Below are 19263 nucleotides of genomic sequence, written 5' to 3' on the forward strand. Positions count from 1 at the left end.
TATTTAAATGTTTTTTTATACCCTGGACTTTATGAGTTGGGCTCATTGACATTTTGAACAAGGTTGGAAAGGAACTTTACTTCTTCAAAAATGATAGTTCAATGACCACTGCACTCCAATATATTTTAGTCCACACATGGGTGTAAAGTTTTAGGACAGAGACCAAAAAGTGACACCTGTTGTGGAATGCAAATGAAGATGAGCAAAGCCCCATGTATTTGGAGTAAAAGTCTCCCAGGCTGCCTGTTCTTGGCTGAAGATGCTGTCAGAGTGAATGATTATCCTTCATTGCCCGGGGAAAGAGCTTTTGTTTATATTTCAGGTAGACTGTTTTACTGCATTATATATGATCCTTGTGATTGTTACCACCACCTCCTTCACCCTAAATACAGTGTGGATGTTTATTGCTTGCATTACTGTCATTTCTACCTTTCACACACCTACCTGAAGTATTGCATATTGATGCCAGCAGTTAGAAATCAGTACAAATTAGTGTCTGTGTTTCAGAGGTCACAAATGAGGGAGAAGTGGTTTTGGAACATCCTTTCCTCTGTGTTTGTGGACAAATGTGAACAATTGATACCCTGAAGCTGAACAGAATCTTTTGTCCTGTGGTCATATCTATATCTTTGGTATGACAGAGTTTGCCTTGACAGGCTTTCATTAGATTCATATACACAGAGAGAGACAGCCACACACCACAAACAAACACATGTCATCCGCTCAGCTATAGTTTTCCTCTCCTCTCGTTCTGAACTGGGGAAAATGTAGAAAAACCATTGATTTTGGAAAAGGCTTTGATGGCACTCTTTTTAAAAGTTCTTTTTTTGTGTTTGGAAGTGGTTGGGAGATGAAAGAAAAATGGTCAGATTTTACTATCTGATCTCAGACTGAAGCATCTCAGTGGGCGGAATTTAGGGTCAGGCGAGCAACTCTTTAAAATGACATGACATCATGGTGTTCTATATTTATGCTCCTCTCCATAATGTTCCTATCAAATCCACTCAGTCTGAAGGTCAAAATACAGTAGTAGTCACTGACTGAACACTCTGCTTGGCCTAGTACCTGAATGAAGGAGTGATGTAAAGGAGTGATGACATTATTATGTCCCTTATACAAGAGAGACACCATTGTGTCCCCAATACAGAGGTGCAAAAATGGCTATATACCACAGAGGGATTGGCACACCATACCTCTATATGGACATGGCCATTTTCAGTCCTCTGACACTAATGCTTCACACCATTTTGGCCAAGTATACAGGACATCATGACATAGGATTAAAGACAGGCCATACTCCCCAGATACATACACTGTTCCTACCCCACTGACCATATATGGACATTACCCTTGAAGACAGGAAGGATGACATCGCCTGTAGCTGACCTCACCTGTAGATTACCTCACCCTTGAGAGTCTAACCAATCGCTTGGCAGTTATGTAATCCTTCACTGTTGCTATGCAGACTTTGCTGAAGAGCACCAAAACCTATATAAGCATTGCTTAAACAACAATAAAAGGTCATCATCATTCACTTCTACACCCTGCCTCCCGCCTGGTCATTATCTCGTTCCCAACATCTGGTGACCGACGACGTGATAAGATCCAGGCATCCCATGCTTACCGCTGGAATAGCTACAAGGTGCGCACCCTTCAGTGAGTTTTCTCACTCCCACAAATCGTAAGTTATGGGATTAAGTATGTCAGTTTCGCAGCTGCGGCATGCACAAGAACTGTACAGGTTGTTAAAACAGGCAGGGTATTTTGAAGTAAACCAGGGCCAGGTAGAAGATTTACTTGGAGAAATCAGGTATCATTGTTTATGGTACCCAGAAGGAGGTTCATTGATCCCATCAGATTGGATCAGAATTGGTCAAACCTTTCATGAAAAACCCCAGGGGACAATTCAACAATTGTCCCTGTGGAAGCAATGTTGTGAAACAATCACTCTCCTGGGAGTGACAGATAATTGCCCACCCGTGGCTCCGGTCGCGAGTCAGCCTCTTCCAACTCAGATCATAAATCCTCTTTTTACCCCACTAGAGACAGAATGTCCACAGCTAGCCCTCCCTATCCTGCCTTCATGTGTCTTTGCTTTTAAATCATCCCCCGCCGATCCAAATCTCCCCTCCACTTCTCTTGAAAATAAACAGCCAAGTCTTGAGAAGTTGTTACAGCCCCAGCCACTGAGAGACATGATTCCTCAGACCATTCAAAATGCTGGGGGCCAAAAAACCCTTCATGACATGACAGAGTTCGGGGAAGCTGTATCCCCTTCTGTCCACATTCAAAACACAACAGCCATGATTCCAGATCTAATTTATGGCTCCGGCACATTCATTAAAGCAGCTGGCCGACCAGAGCTTCCCATAATGTCATTTGACCCCGAAACATGTGGGGTTAAACAATCCATTGATCATCAAACAATCATCAATATCATAATTCACCTCCCAGATTTTGAGTCTGAAAAGGCGCATGCTTTTGCAGGGGGAGTTACATAAATAAACAGTGCCTATACCACGTCTGGATAGACCTCTATCAGGTCACAGATTAATACATCATTAATGAGACAGTTTAACAACCCCTCTCTCCAAAAGACAACATTAAAACATTTCCATTCAGCAAAACATAAAGCTCCCGTGTATACTGTCATTAAATTTCTTACAAAATGGTTTTCAAAATAAACTTCTGTTTAATCAAAAATTCCAGAATTATATTACATAAATAATCTAAAATCAGAGATCAATATAGAGAGTCCTCATTCTTTTTAAAAGAGTGTTTTGATAAAAAAGCTTTCTAAGTTTTATCTTTGATAAAGATAGACAATACACAGTCCTCTAAAAATTGTCAAATTTCATCTCCTTTAATGCTAAACAATATTGATTAATCATAAAAGATAATAAAAGCCACTACAACTCTTTAAGATAGTTCTTTATGTTATACTAACCCTCAACTGAGAGATTATTTGAGATTGTTTTCATTGTTATTGCTATTTCATAGTTATAATTTTACTCATTGTTATTGTTTCATAATTATAAGTTTCCTACTGTCATAAATTGTGATAAAATGTCTTACATACAAAACAGACTTTCATTTACTTAATCAAATTTGATACACATACCCATATACAACAATTTAAATACTGACAAAGTTGGTGTTGATTTCATAATCAAGAGTTGTGCTTCTTAAAATCTATAGTTCACAACTCAAACACATTCTAAACTCCACCAACAATAACATTAAACCAAACTTGACACACAAAACTTCTTGTCCCTTTCAGTTTAAAGGGTTACTTATATATAAAACTCAAATTACACTATATTCAACTCACACTTCTTCTTAAATTTTAATCACACCTAAACAATTACATACTTGATTTCCATGCCTTTCATCTGATACTTACAGATGAATCAGCTTCACAAAAACACACTTCTTACAAAACATTAGTTGACAACACATGCCCTATCAAACACAACACGCTACAATCAACATTTTAAAAGTCTGATCTCAGCTTTCACTAGACTTAACCATTCTGTCATTAAATAAAATCAACACTCACTTCTTAAAAACAGACACACAAAATCACCCCTGTTCGTTACCCACATCTCAGCCAAAGGTTTAAAATACCTACTTCATAAAACAGATACTCAAAACCAGACATTTATTGCTTTATTCATACATCATATCTACCTTACAAGACACTAAAATCCATCAGAGTCTCTCCCCTTTCCAAGCCGAGACACGCTGCCCAAATCGGGGGGGCCATACATTCCACAGGAGAGAGCTAGCCGTCCCAGGAACGGCCAGGCTTTGAGATCTAAACACACACACACACACACACACACACACCAATGCCTCCTCCCTTTCTTTTGTCTTTTAAAATGACTTTTTTGATTCATGATTGTTTACCTTTTGATTTATGCTTGATTATGTTATAAGATGTTTTTAAATATGCTTTCATTCTGCTTTCATGCCTAATACTTAAAAACTACAATTCCCTTCCTCACACACCGATGCCCACTCTGTACTATGCTGATCAAAGACCATAATAAATCATTAATTGATTGATTAATAGCTACCACAATCCTTCCTCTACACCAAAACACAACCCTATGAGTCATGCCTTTTCATCCTCAAACTACAAAACCTATCATCCCTTTCTCATTACACAATCACTAAAGTTTTCCAACAAGTTTACTGTTGCTCATTGCCTCACTCATCCACATATATTTCAACAGATTAAAACCACTTACCCATAACATTGCTCAAAATACATTCCCTAAAGATTTTAATACAACATTTTTCTACTTTGGCCAAATCTATTCTTTACCTTAACCTTAAAGATTCTAAAACTGCTTTTTTCCTTTTATGACTCTACATCAGTTCCAAAAATTTTACATCCATACCATCCTAATACTAAAGGTTAACCATGGCTTCCCATTATTAACCTGGGTTTAACACACTCAGTTTTTTTTAAGATGTTCAGTTAACCTGATCTCTTCATCACAGACAGTTTTCTGTCTCCAAGCCATCCCTATATACTCATGACAAACTTACAAACTATCTACATACAATCAACAGGTGTTTCATAAACACCCCATCCTCAATAAAATATCACAGTTAATAAACTCCTAACTACAACAGTCATTTCAACATCAACCACTTTCTTTATACCTTTACATTCATGAGGGTCCCTCCTACAATAAAAACTACCACCAAACCCTCTTATTACAGCGCTACGCTTACAACGTTCTACTCTTCCTACACATCTTTAACATTCCATACGATGGCCACACAAAACAAAATTGCTGAGCGTTCAAATCATACCTTTATAAAACCATCTCCTTCTTCTCACACACAAAACAAACAAAAGGGGGAGTCAGCCCCCTGGTCTTGTTGCCTGCTCCTTTCGCTTTCCAGCAATGGCCTTCCTATACGTGTTATTTACCATTAATCATTTGAATTTAATGTTATCTGATTCTTCTCTCGTTACCAGGATCCAGAAGCATTTCCCTCTCCCTACCCCCTTCTACTCCCTTTGATGCAGGTTGCCAGATCCGGAGTGAAAAGGCCCAGCCCCCCTCATCGCCTAGAGTCAAGGAGTTAAAAGAGACCTCATGGGCCATCCAGTCCAACCCCCTGCCAAGAACCAAGAGTTCCTGCTTCAGCTGTCATAAACCTATGAACTTTACTTCTTAAATCAAGCGCTTTGGATTCCTGCTCACTACATTTGTCTCTGGAAATATGACGTGACACCAAGGCCTTCAAAACTCCATTCACCTTCCTGTCTATTCTATATATTGTTTCAAATCTCACAAATAATTTCAACAAAATACTTATGCATGTTGTTTTTTAATGACTTAGCTTAACATTTTAAGCAAAACCTGTACCTGCTTGGTAAAACTTTTATTATCCAATTTGTTTACTCTACACAACTATTGATGGCTATATAATAATCTGCTACTATATATCCCATTGTTATAAGCTTCTTGCTAGCCTCACGCTCTGCTGACCTTTCCCCTCCACCTCAAAGTGATATCCTAATACATGACCTGACTTCCTGTCGACTACAAAAACAGTTCAAATTGCTTTACTATTGACTGGCTGTTTGATTATATGCTGCCACATTCAATACATCCCATCCCTGTGACAGCTTTACCAGCCACGGTACCTATAAGCCCCTCCTAAACATGATGTCCTTTATACGTACAAATTGTTAAAAAAAAACAAAAAAGGGGGAGATGAAGGAGTGATGTAAAGGAGTGATGACATTATTATGTCCCTTATACAAGAGAGACACCATTGTGTCCCCAATACAGAGGTGCAAAAATGGCTATATACCACAGAGGGATTGGCACACCATACCTCTATATGGACATGGCCATTTTCAGTCCTCTGACACTAATGCTTCACACCATTTTGGCCAAGTATACAGGACATCATGACATAGGATTAAAGACAGGCCATACTCCCCAGATACATACACTGTTCCTACCCCACTGACCATATATGGACATTACCCTTGAAGACAGGAAGGATGACATCGCCTGTAGCTGACCTCACCTGTAGATTACCTCACCCTTGAGAGTCTAACCAATCGCTTGGCAGTTATGTAATCCTTCACTGTTGCTATGCAGACTTTGCTGAAGAGCACCAAAACCTATATAAGCATTGCTTAAACAACAATAAAAGGTCATCATCATTCACTTCTACACCCTGCCTCCCGCCTGGTCATTATCTCGTCCCAACACCTGAAAATCAAAATGGACTTTTTAAAAAGCCCTTGTCACTCTCTATCACTTTGGTAGAGGGTGACGGATGGAGATCCTCACTAACAAGCAAGCTGATATCAAGGGGCGTGGAAAAGGACAAAACACAACAGTGCTCTGGCCTTACTTGCTGAGTGTCAGCCCTTGCACAAGGGAAGATGGCAAAAAATCAGCTATAAAAGAGTAGAAAGCTCAAGTACATGCTGCAGAAGGGAGAGAACCATACTTGCACTATGATAAAAAATGCTATTGGGAAGATGTAATATTAAGCAGCAAACAAATAATTTGAGGGACAGTACGGATTGAAAATCCTTTGTCTGCAGTTCCCAAATCTGAACTACTCCAAAAATTGTCCATATGAATGTCTGAGGGCCCATCTACAGTTGCCCAAATTCATCAGAAATCAGTGTTTAAAACACAGGGGGCCAACTTTCCCCCTTTTTGGTGAGGGGTGCCAGACATTCACCTGTGCCAAACAACCAGCAGCATAGGTGGGTATGATTACTTAGTCCCTTTCTCTTCCAGGACCCTGTGTCACCTGTAAAAAGAACCAGGTCTTTACTGTGGTGGGAGGCTTCTGCTGACTCTATTTTACATCTAAATTACACAACAGAGTTTTGGAGAAAGGAGGGAGGAATTTCCTCTCCAGAACTTTGTTGCATAGAATCATAGAATCAAAGAGTTGGAAGAGACCTCATGGGCCATCCAGTCCAACCCCCTGCCAAGAAGCAGGAATATTGCATTCAAATCACCCCTGACAGATGGCCATCCAGCCTCTGCTTAAAAGCTTCCAAAGAAGGAGCCTCCACCACACTCTGGGGCAGAGAGTTCCACTGCTGAATGGCTCTCACAGTCAGGAAGTTCTTCCTCATGTTCAGATGGAATCTCCTTTCTTGTAGTTTGAAGCCATTGTTCCATTGTGTCCTAGTCTCCAGGGAAGCAGAAAACAATCTTGCTCCCTCCTCCCTGTGGCTTCCTCTCACATATTTATACATGGCTATCATATCTCCTCTCAGCCTTCTCTTCTTCAGGCTAAACATGCCCAGCTCCTTAAGCCGCTCCTTATAGGGCTTGTTCTCCAGACCCTTGATCATTTTAGTCACCCTCCTCTGGACACATTCCAGCTTGTCAATATCTCTCTTGAATTGTGGTGCCCAGAATTGGACACAATATTCCAGGTGTGGTCTAACCAAAGCGGAATAGAGGAGTAGTATTACTTCCCTAGATATAGACACTATGCTCCTATTGATGCAGGCCAAAATCCCATTGGCTTTTTTGCTGCCACATCACATTGTTGGCTCATGTTTAACTTGTTGTCCATGAGGACTCCAAGATCTTTTTCACATGTACTGCTCTCGAGCCAGGCATCCCCCATTCTGTATCTTTGTATTTTGTTTTTTCTGCCTAAGTGGAGTATCTTGCATTTGTCCTTGTTGAACTTCATTTTGTTAGTTTTGGCCCATCTCTCTAACCTGTCAAGATCATTTTGAATCCTGCTCCTGTCCTCTGGAGTATTGTCTATCCCTCACAATCATTATTGTTTTCATTTATTGCTTTCTTGTTTTATTGATGTGTTGTTGTTGGGCTTGGCCTCATGTAAGCCGCTCCGAGTCCCTTGGGGAGATGGTGGCGGGGTAAAAATAAAGCTATTATTATTATTATTATTATTATTATTATTATCATCATCATCATCATCATCATCATCATCATCATTATCATTATTTAAAAGTGAAGTCAGGAGATGTCTCCAGCCACAGTAAGGACATATTTATTTCCTTTTTGCAGGTGAAACTGACTCCAGGGAGGGAAGGATGACCCAGCCATCCCACCTCTGCACACTGCCTGAAACTGCAAAGGCAGAATGACTGTGGGGACTGTCTCTGCGGTTCTGGATGTTGATCCCAAGAGGCAGTTTCTACAAGGTCATACCTGAGAAGATATAAAAAATACCTTCCTGGATTACCAGGTTTATTAAGAAACTGCCTTATCATGAGTGCAGTGTAGATGGGGCCTGAGATGAGAACACATTTTGTTTTTGATGTTTCAATGTACACAAATTTTATTTCATTCACAAAACTATTAACTTATACAAAATTATCTTCAGGTTATGTTTATATGCTGTATATGAATGTTAGGTTTGTACTTGGGTCCCATCACCAAAAAATATTGCATATATGCACATACAGGTATTACAGATATGCAAATACAGGCATTCCATCATTTAAAAAAAATCTGAAATCCAAAACATTTTGGGTTACAAGCATTTAATATAAGGGATACTCTACATGTATTATTCAAGATATTTAAACCTAAACCTGGCAAACATGGTCCAACTTTCCACATCAGCTACTTGACACAATATGTTTTCTCTGCACATATTTTCATTTGTTGAAGAAAACACATACATTTAATTATTACATGTACATGATGATTTGCATATCAAACACATACATTACACAGTGAAATGAATATGTATGTATTTGGTCAAATGGCATAGAGCAAGATGACTTAAAGGCACAGGAACTACATGGAAGCAGTGGTGGGTCAAGGATATACAGTTATACCTTACAAAATTTTGTCAATGGACCAAAGATCCAGATGCCAGACAGTTCAATTGCTGACAGATATCACCACCCAGTACATGAAGGGTGAGTAACTGAAGGGAAGCAACTCCCCACCACCACCTGCTGCCAGAACAACAACCACTGTAGTTCATCATAACCCACTGGAAGTAATATAATTTTTTTAAGAAAATAGAGACTTGGGGGAAGTCAATCAACCATGACTCTTTGTTATTTTGTTGCTTTTGGACTGATTTGGGAGAAGAAAATCACACTAAAACCACTCATGAAAAATTGAAAACGAAGGTGAAGGTTCTAGGGGCTTTGAAAGATTCCCAGAGAATTTTGGTGCTGCAAAAGTAGCTGATAGGCAACGCATTCCCCACTGTTGCAACATTATTGGTGTAGTGTTGGTCAGAGTCCCCTTCAGGTCAACTCTGTGGCCCCATCAAAAGCCACCAGGCACAGCTAATAGGCTGCCAGAAAAGTGTTTGGGCTTGTGGTAAATAGACAACACAACAGTCCAGTAAAACAGCAAGGGTGATAGATGATCCCCTTGCAACTCCGCAACCCATGTGGCAGGTAGCTTATTGATTGCTGCATGCTACTATGTACATGTGAGTTACCTACACTGAAAGGGCTTGTTTATTTGAAAAGAGACAGTCACTAATATCTGTCTTCAGCTCAAGTTATGGTGAACCCATGAATTTCATAGGGTTGTCTTAAGCAAGGTGTAGTTTACCATAGCCTTCCACTGAAATATATATTCAATAGCAATCTCCTATCTGAGTATCTACTATCTAGCAGAGCTGACAGTGCTTAGTTTCCAAGATCAGAAGGAATCTGGTACCTTTAGTGTTTAGGCTGTCTTTCCATTGTATAGCACTTCATCAAATTGTACAGCAGTACAATTAGTGATCACCACTTATGAATCTTAGGAAAGTGTTTTCTAGTCTCCTGTCCTATTCCAAAAATAAGAATTATAGTGATTTTATTTCAGGGATTCTTGTAAGAGTAATGGAAACAGAGTTATTGTTCTCCCCCCCCCCCCCCCAGTGCATCAATTGCAAAAATGTGCAGATTTGTGTTACATGGAATGAAATGTTTTCCCTCCATTTATAATCATTTGTTTCAAGGGAAAATTTTCTTTGAGGGGGCAAAATATCTACATTTAGTGTTCAGAAAACAGATGGAAACTGTTGACAGCTTTCCAACTGGAGCTAATAGGAATGAGTCTTGGAGAGGTGAAGGCAAATGTCAACACGGTGAGTCACTGGAGAGCAGAGGAAAAACAGAAGGCCATGAGATTCTCTCAAATGAAATCCACCTAAAGAAGTGAAGGCGAGTTCACTCCTTTAGCTGCAGCTCATTAGCTTCCAAACCCTTCCAAGCTTGTTTTCAAAAGTAGGTGAACTTTGTGTCAGTGTTGCAGCTGTAATTGCAGTTCTCCCTGAAACACAATCTGTTAAAACTCATCAGCTGGGAAGGTAATAAAAATTACATAGCATAGCAGACTCCTCCATTATCAGTAAGTATCCGGGGTGGCATTTTGTCAAATGGAAGGACATTACAGAAAGCTTCATATCTTTATGCTTAATCAGCAAAATAATGTGGTGGTTTTATATGTAATAAATATGACTAGAGTAGACACAAAGATAAGTTCAAAATTCATAGAACTTTTAGTTACGTGGAATACAATTCCCAAATCTCTTTCAGAATGCCTTCAGTGGTATTTTTTGGGTGTATGTGTGCTTTCTCCAGTAGAAATCATTGACACACCTAGGAATCACAATCAATTGAAGGGGGTAGCCTTTTATAGTAGGACTGCCTGAGAGGGTTTTTTTTAAAAAAAAAAATTATTTATTTATTTATTTATTTATTTATTTATTTATTTATTTATGGTATCAGGAGCGAACCAAGGGTACAGTTGTAATGTATTAAAAAACACAAAGTTTAAAAACTTAGCATTATATTAAATGCCCTTTGACCAGTAGCTGGCCACTTGGCGTGCCTCTGGTGTTGCTATAAGAAGGTCCTCCATTGTGCATGTGGCAGGGCTCAGGTTGCATCACAGCAGATGGTCTGTAGTTTGCTCTTCTCCACACTCGCATGTCATGGATTCCACTTTGCAGCCCCATTTCTTAAGGTTGGCTCTGCATCTCGTGGTGCCAGAGCGCAGTCTGTTCAGCGCCTTCCAAGTTGCCTGGTTTTCTGTGTGCCCAGGGGGGAGTCTCTCATTTGGTATCAGCCATGGGTTGAGGTTCTGGATTTTAGTTAGGACTGTATAAGGTGTTATGATGTTACTGTTTTTTACCGTGTACTGTAGTATCGTATTTTTGCTGTTCTGTTGTTAACCGCTGTGAGTCGCCTAAGGGCTGAGAACAGCGGTATACAAATAAAGTAAATAAATAAATAAATAAATAAATAAATTAGCCTGCCACTGTTGGACTCTCACTTGCTGAGATGTTCCTGTGAGTATGTCTGTATATCTTAGAAAACTATTTCTTGATTTAAGTCATTGGCGTGCTCGCTGGAGATGTTACTGCCTTGGTCCTTTCATTATTGGCTGCTACTTCCCGGCGGATGTCAGTTGGTGCAATACTGGCTAAACAGTGTAATTTCTCCAGTGTTGTAAGAGAAGCAGACATCCTCTGATAATGAGGCATGTCTCATTAAGAGTCACATCCACTGTTTTAGTGTAGTGATGTGTGTTCCACACTGGGCATGCATACTCAGCAGCTGGTAGCAAAGCACAAGAGCAGATGTCTTCACTGCATCTGCTTGTGATCCCCAGATTGTGCCAGTCAGCTTTTATATGATATTGTTTTTAGTGCCCACCTTTCGCTTTATATTCAAGCAGTGCTTCTTGTAGGTCAGAGAACGGTCCAGGACAACTCCCAGGTATTTTGGTGTGCTGCAATGCTCCTGTGGGATTTCTTCCCAGGTAATCCTCAGAACTCGAGATGCTTATCTGTTCATAAAGTGAAAAGCACATGTCTGTGTTTTAGATGGATTATGAATCAGCTGGTGTCCTCTGTAATAGGCAGTAAGAGCACCTAAAGCTTCAGAGAGCTTCTGTTCAACCATCTCAAAGCTCCCTGCTTGAGCGGTGATGGTAAAATCATCAGCATAGATGAAACTCTCCCTTCTAGCAGTGGTTGATCATTTGTCTAAATGTTAAATATTGATGGAGCAAGCATGCTCCCCTGAGGCAGACCATCTGCTTCTCTGACCCTGGAATCAAACAAAAAACCTCCTGTTTTATAGCAGATTTCCTATGAGACGAGTGAGGTGGTAGTCCTTTGTGATATTATTTTTTCTCAAGAGAAGGCAATGATTTATGATGTCATAAGCTGGTGACAGGTCTATGAAGGCAGCTCCAGTAATCTGCTGCCTTTCAAATGATAAACCTTTATGAGAATTTAAGGGAAAACACATATTTTCATATTCAATATGAAAAGAACTTGAATTTTTAAGAAATTTTGTGCGGGACCTTAATGGCCTCATTCTTTTTCATTTTAAGGAATAAGAAGTTCTCTATTCCTAGTCTCTCCCCCCTGTCTCTTGAGGTCAACACTGAAACAAAAACATAGCATGTAATGCAAACTCTAGCAGGTCTACTTAGTATTTCTAATAAATTTTCTTCAATGTGTGTAGACAGGACATATAATAGTAAGGATAAATTGGTTAAATGGACGAACCCAGAGGGTGCTCACCAATGCTTCCTCTTCATCCTGGAAAGAAGTCACGAGCGCAGTGCCGCAGGGTTCCGTCCTGGGCCCGGTCCTGTTCAACATCTTTATTAATGACTTAGATGAAGGGTTAGAAGGCATGATCATCAAGTTTGCAGATGACACCAAATTGGGAGGGATAGCCAATACTCCAGAGGACAGGAGCAGGATTCAAAACGATCTTGACAGGTTAGAGAGATGGGCCAAAACTAACAAAATGAAGTTCAACAGTGACAAATGCAAGATACTCCACTTTGGCAGGAAAAACGAAATGCAAAGATACAGAATGGGGGATGCCTGGCTCGAGAGCAGTACGTGTGAAAAAGATCTTGGAGTCCTCGTGGACAACAAGTTAATCATGAGCCAACAATGTGATGTGGCGGCAAAAAAAGCCAATGGGATTTTGGCCTGCATCAATAGGAGCATAGTGTCTAGATCTAGGGAAGTAATGCTACCCCTCTATTCTGCTTTGGTTAGACCACATCTGGAATATTGTGTCCAATTCTGGGCACCACAATTCAAGAGAGATATTGACAAGCTGGAATGTGTCCAGAGTAGAGCGACTAAAATGATAAAAGGTCTGGAGAACAAGCCCTATGAGGAGCAGCTTAAGGAGCTGGACATGTTTAGCCTTCAGAAGAGAAGGCTGAGAGGGGATATGATAGCCATGTATAAATATGTGAGAGGAAGCCACAGGGAGGAGGGAGCAAGCTTGTTTTCTGCTTCCCTGGAGACTAGGACACAATGGAACAATGGCTTCAAACTACAAGAGAGGAGATTCCATCTGAACATGAGGAAGAACTTCCTGACTGTGAGAGCCATTCAGCAGTGGAACTCTCTGCCCCAGAGTGTGGTGGAGGCTCCTTCTTTGGAAGCTTTTAAACAGAGACTGGATGGCCATCTGTCAGGGGTGATTTGAATGCAATATTCCTGCTTCTTGGCAGGGGGTTGGACTGGATGGCCCATGAGGTCTCTTCCAACTCTTTGATTCTATGATTCTATGATAAATATTACTGTATTAGTCTATTTCACATAGCACTATGTCAGAGGAGGCACCACACTCCAATTCTTTCTGATGGTGAAAGTTCTCGATCCCTGGAATATCAGGATTAAGCTGATGACAGGAATAAACTCTGACTGAGTCCCTGGAAGGCTACTAACACTTTGAGTTGGCAAACTGGATGAACAAAGAATCTGACCCAGCTCCTATGTTCTTTTGACACACAATTTCTGCTATGAACATAAAACCTACCATTTTGTACTTGTTGTACTTGATATCCTCTTTCCCACTCAAGCTGTGATATTATTAAAGAGATACATGCTTTCTTTGATCATGGACTTTGTAGTCCCTTTAAACATTTTATCAAATGAAAAAAGAGGCATACGTTTTTATGTAATAAAACATTAACACAGATTTTCTTCTTGGCCATTTTTCCACCCATCTTTCTTCAATGGAATTCTCTACTGATAAAGAAATTAAAACCAAATGTATGCCCTCATGCACTTTGTTTCTTATATCAAAAGGTAAATCTAACTGGGCTACTTTACAATGCTAGAGATTTACTTTCCTCTATTTCCACCCTTCCTTATTTCAGTTGAAGCCATCACAATAACTGAGTTGTGTGTGGATGTATAATATTCATCCAGATTGGACAGATTTAAATTACTGGTATGGGAAGCCAAAATTTAGGCCACAGTTCTATGAGAATAAAGTGCTTATTATAATTATTGTTATGTGTCTGCAGAGTCATTTCTGAATTATGGAGACCCTGATGAACCTATCACAGTTTTCTTTGCAAGATTTGTTCAGAGGTGGTTTGCCTTTGCCTTCTACAAATAACAACAACAACAATAATGCAGACAGACTACAAGCAGAGGCATAACACCATTGCTCAGATGATTTATTGGAACTTGTGCCACAAATACCATCTCCCTGTGACAAAGAACTGATGGTATCACAAGCCTGAAAAAGTTACAGAAAATGAACACGTCAAACTACTCTGGGACTTCTGAATTCAGACTGACAGAGTTTTGGAGCACAATACTCCTGACCTCACAATTGTGCTAAAAAAACAAAGTATGGATTGTTGATGTTGTAATCCCAGGCAACAACAGGATTGAAGAGAAACAACTGGAAAACTGACATGATACAAGGATTTAAAGATAGAACTGCAAAGTAAAGCCAGTAAAGGTGGTCCCAGTGGTGATTGGCACACTGAGTTCAGTGCCTAAAGACCTTGGCCTGCACTTAAACGCAATCAGCGCTGACAAAATTACCATCTATCAGCTGCAAAAGGCCACCCTACTCAGATTTGCATACATTATTCGCCAATACATCACACAGTCCTAGACACATATGAGGTAAGGCAAGTAGAAACCACCAAGCACTGATCTTTGTAACAAACACCCGACTTCTGGCATTCTCTTTTTTACATGGAAAATTATTGTTATTTTGGTTTCATATAAAGGCAATCATATTCTTAGACTTTTAAAAACATATACTTGAATTGCTTTTATTCTCTTATATTTTCAATTTTTGCTTTTAATTTCTGTTTAATCTGGGAACTATAGCAGTCTATTAAAGCTCTGAATAAATACAATTGGATTTGGGCTGTTCCTGAAGTTGTACATTTTCAGATGTACAGATATAATGTGCACATTATATTCAGTTTCCTTCTTACATAAACCTCCCTGAAGGCTAGTATATAAAGTTATAGTTGAAGATCAGCATATGATGTTTTCCAACAAACAACTTTTAGGTGAAATTCAATATGTATGTTTGGCCATTGTCTTTCCTCTGATGGGTGAATTAATTATGAGTAAATGGTTTCAATATTAAAGCCATTCAAATCTCCCCACAAAATTCCATGATCCTTCACACCTGGTATGCATTCTCCAGTGACAAAAGAAAATGCATGCTGTTGTGGAGACAAAAGGAAAAGAAATTCATTTTAAAGGGTCACAAAATATTTTGACCGCCTGCATCCTTTATGTCTTTCGGAGAATGCTGTTTCTCCCTTGCTGGTCACAAACTACATCCATCTAGGACACAGGAGAGGAAAGATTGTTGAGTTCAAGAATTGCTTCAAAGCTGATTTAGTGATTGACTCTTAAAGAGAGATACATTATAAACTGCAGCAGGCTTCCCAAATGTGGAAAAATCCCAAGATCGGTGAGTGATACTCAAGCATATCCAGTAGACAAAATGCAATCTAGATAGGCTTCCTCAGGCAGGCTTTGATTAGTGTGGAAGAAGAGCAGCTGGGAAAGTAAATCTGTTCTCAGTCCTTTTGCATAATTTCTTTTCTTTTCTTCTTTCCTCCTTCCCTTGGCACCACAAGATTGGCTTTTGGAGTCTTGGAAGGAATATGAACAACAGATGCTGTGTGTCTCTCTCTGTCACAGGGTATAGCAAAGTGGAAATCGTGGGGCAGAATTCATCTGTGAAATATATACAACAGGTTAACCAGTTCTGGAGAGCTGAGGTCACAGATCTTCCTGTGAAAGGCTCCCTTTTTTATTGAGTGGAAGTGATTCTGTAACACCAGCCGTTGTATGTTTCCTTTCATACGCTATTTAGGGAGAAGTCTCTTTGTGTTCCTTGCAGAACTGCCTACTTGTGAGTATTATCTTGGTTTGATACACAGACTGGACGAAAAACAAAGGTTTTTTTAAAAAAAATGCAGAAAAGAGTTAGAAGTAAACTTAAAGTGAAAAGAGTTGTTTCAGCTATACTTGGGTAGGAAGCCCAACTGGTCTCAATATGACTTATTCTTTTATAAACGTGCATATATTTGTGCTGCATTGTCACAGTGAGCTCACAGCTTAGAAACATTATCTTTTTAGACTATAACTCTCAAAATTCTCCATTCACAACTTGAATCCAGTATTCATCCCAGCAGGGCTTTGTATAGCTGGGATTCACCATGGGTTGTAGTGTTTGGACTGTCTTGTTGTGTCATCTAGCATTAAAAAGAGACTAGGGAACTTTTCATATGGGGCTAAATAGCCCAATTTTGTCACTTTTTAAACTGCTGGGATGGAGTCTGCCAAGCACCATTAGACAACACATGGCAGGGAAAGAACCGGAAGGCACTTCCTCCTCCACCACGGGGAGGAAAGTTTGTTTTGGGTGGCTCTGACAGAGCTACCCGCGCTTTCCTCTCCTCCTCCTCCTCCTCCTCCTCCCACTTGATGGTGGGGGTCCACTTTACTGATTTGTTGGGTGTCATTTCACCCTGATCAGGGTGTATGCCAGCAGTCCTCAGATCATTGGGCAATATGTCTAGCCAGCATTGCTTTGGTGGTTCCTTTGGCCTCTTGCCAGACACTTCAAAATCAAGAGCAATCTTGTGAATGAACTTGTCTTCACCTTGGAGAATATGACCATACCATCTGAGGCATGATTCTTGTAGTTTGTCAGGAATTGGAGCGAAGCCAAAGCATTGCCAGATGTCATAGTTACAGACATGGTCAAGTTCTTCCTTGTCCTCAGAAGCAAGCATTACATCATCAGCAAACATCAAAGTCCAAGGTGCCGGTTTCTGCAGGTCTCTAGTAACTGCATCCATTACAATAACAAAAAGAAGGGGAGAGGGGGCTGAACCCTGATGCACACTGATGGTAATGGGAAACTACTGATGTGCCAGCAGCAGGCTGCACCCTGCTTTTTGGATTACTGTACAGAATCCAGACCCAGTAACTTAACAGGTAGGACAAAATAAAATCCCATGACCTGAGAGCAGGTCCTCACACAGACCTGTTGATCCCGAGATTTCTGCCTCCAACCTCCAGACTTGCTGCTTTGTTCTGGGATTTCAAAACCTGCAAGACGGCTGCCGCAAAACGTTCACCAGAAATTTCGGCATTTAAAAAAAAAAATGATAACATTGGGCGGGCCGATTTGGATAGATTAAAAATTTAAAACCCTGGTGAGACAGCAATGTAATGTGTCTGGATAGGGGACAGCAATGTAATGTGTCTGGATAGAGTAGGGTATGATTGCACTAGCAGGTAAAATAAAGTGCTACTGAGGGCTATTTTACCAAGGTAGGTCATGTCGGGGTATTATTATTCATTCATCCATTGGAGGCGCACTGGAACAGCCAGGTTTTCAAGCTCTTCCTGAAGACTGGCAGGGTGGGGGCTTGTCTAATATCTCTAGAGAGCGAGTTCCAGAGCCAGGGGCCACCACAGGGAAGGCCCTCTCCCTTGTCCCCACAAGCCGTGTTTGAAATGGGGGCAGGAGTGAGAGAAGGGCCTCTCCGAAAGACTGAAGAGAAATGTGGTCAGGCAGGTCCCCAACCGTTCAGGGCTTTGTAGGTAAGAATCTGCACCTTGAATTGGGACCGGAAAATGAATGGCAGCCAATGGAGCTCCTTGAACAGGGGGGTTGACTGCTCCCTGTAATTCGTTCCTGTTAGTAATCTGGCTGCCACCCATTGGACCAACTGAATTTTTGGGCCGTCTTCAAGGGCAGTCCCACGTAGAGTGCATCACAATAGTCCAATCTGGAGGTAACTAAGGCGTGGACCTCCACAGCCAGATCCGACTCCTTCGTCTAGCCCAACTACCCCTGCCCTGGACAAGGAAAGAAGCACTGGCAATATCTGGTGGATTTAATCCACTCCTCCACTGTCATGTCCCTGTCATTCCCTTTTCCTTGTGTCTCATGTCCATAAAGATTGTAAACCTGGGGGCAAAGAACTGTCAAATTAACAATTTGTAAACTGCTCTGAGAGCCTTCCGGCTGAAGAGCGAGGTATAAACACTTTAAATAAATAAAAAGACTGGGACTGGCTTTGTGTGCACCTTTTTTCTGGGAGTAGAACATTTCTTTTTCTGCATAAAATCCATCCCTTTGAGTCTTGTCTTAAGCACAGGGACTAGCCAAACTGCTGGAGACCAATAATACTGATTTCCTTTAAGCAGCCTTGGAACTCAGGCACAATAAAGGAAGCTACATATATTCAGTGCCCTGCGGCCTCATTTCTGACCTCAGAGGGCCACTGTGTGTGTGAAAGATAATTAATCATCCACGCAGGCTCAGGCTCAGTCTTTTCCCCTGAGTAGCTTCCACCACTGGTGCCAAATTGGTCCTAGCAGTATAGATGATAAACAGGGTCTGACATTCACTCCCCTGGACCAGCTGCCTGCAGTGGATCACTATCCACAAACTGCAAGATAATTACCTCAATCACACTGTTTCTAAGCAGGCAGTCACTTGTTTTTCATGCAGAAGCAGAAGATATCAAGCTCAGCTTTCAAATACAGATTTCTGGACTGAAATATTGATAGCAGCAAAGGAAAAGGTGGAAAACCAGCATGAACCACAAGTTTCCCTCTGTTCAAATTGTAATAAATTTGCAGGCCTTTGAAAAAACAGTATTGACCACAGACAAAGAAAAAAAATAGAAACCCAAATGGTTGTGTTACTAAGTTAAGTGCATACATATACACTCATCTAATCTACCTCTTCTGAAGATAGGAGGCAATTCACTAACAGTCTGAAGGAGTGGGGAGAAGCCACATTAAATTTAACTCTTCTTATGCTCTGTTTTTATCTGCTGGTTTGTCTTTGTAGTGACATTCTTTTTTTATTCAGAAGCACAAAAATACAAACATACAAAGATACAGAAAAAAAGAGTTACAAAAAACAATAATACAAAAAACACAACAAAGTCAGTTTTTTGTGATACATTA

This window comes from Anolis sagrei, chromosome 2 (genome assembly GCF_037176765.1).
Source record: "Anolis sagrei isolate rAnoSag1 chromosome 2, rAnoSag1.mat, whole genome shotgun sequence".
Taxonomy (NCBI): Eukaryota; Metazoa; Chordata; class Lepidosauria; order Squamata; family Dactyloidae; genus Anolis; species Anolis sagrei.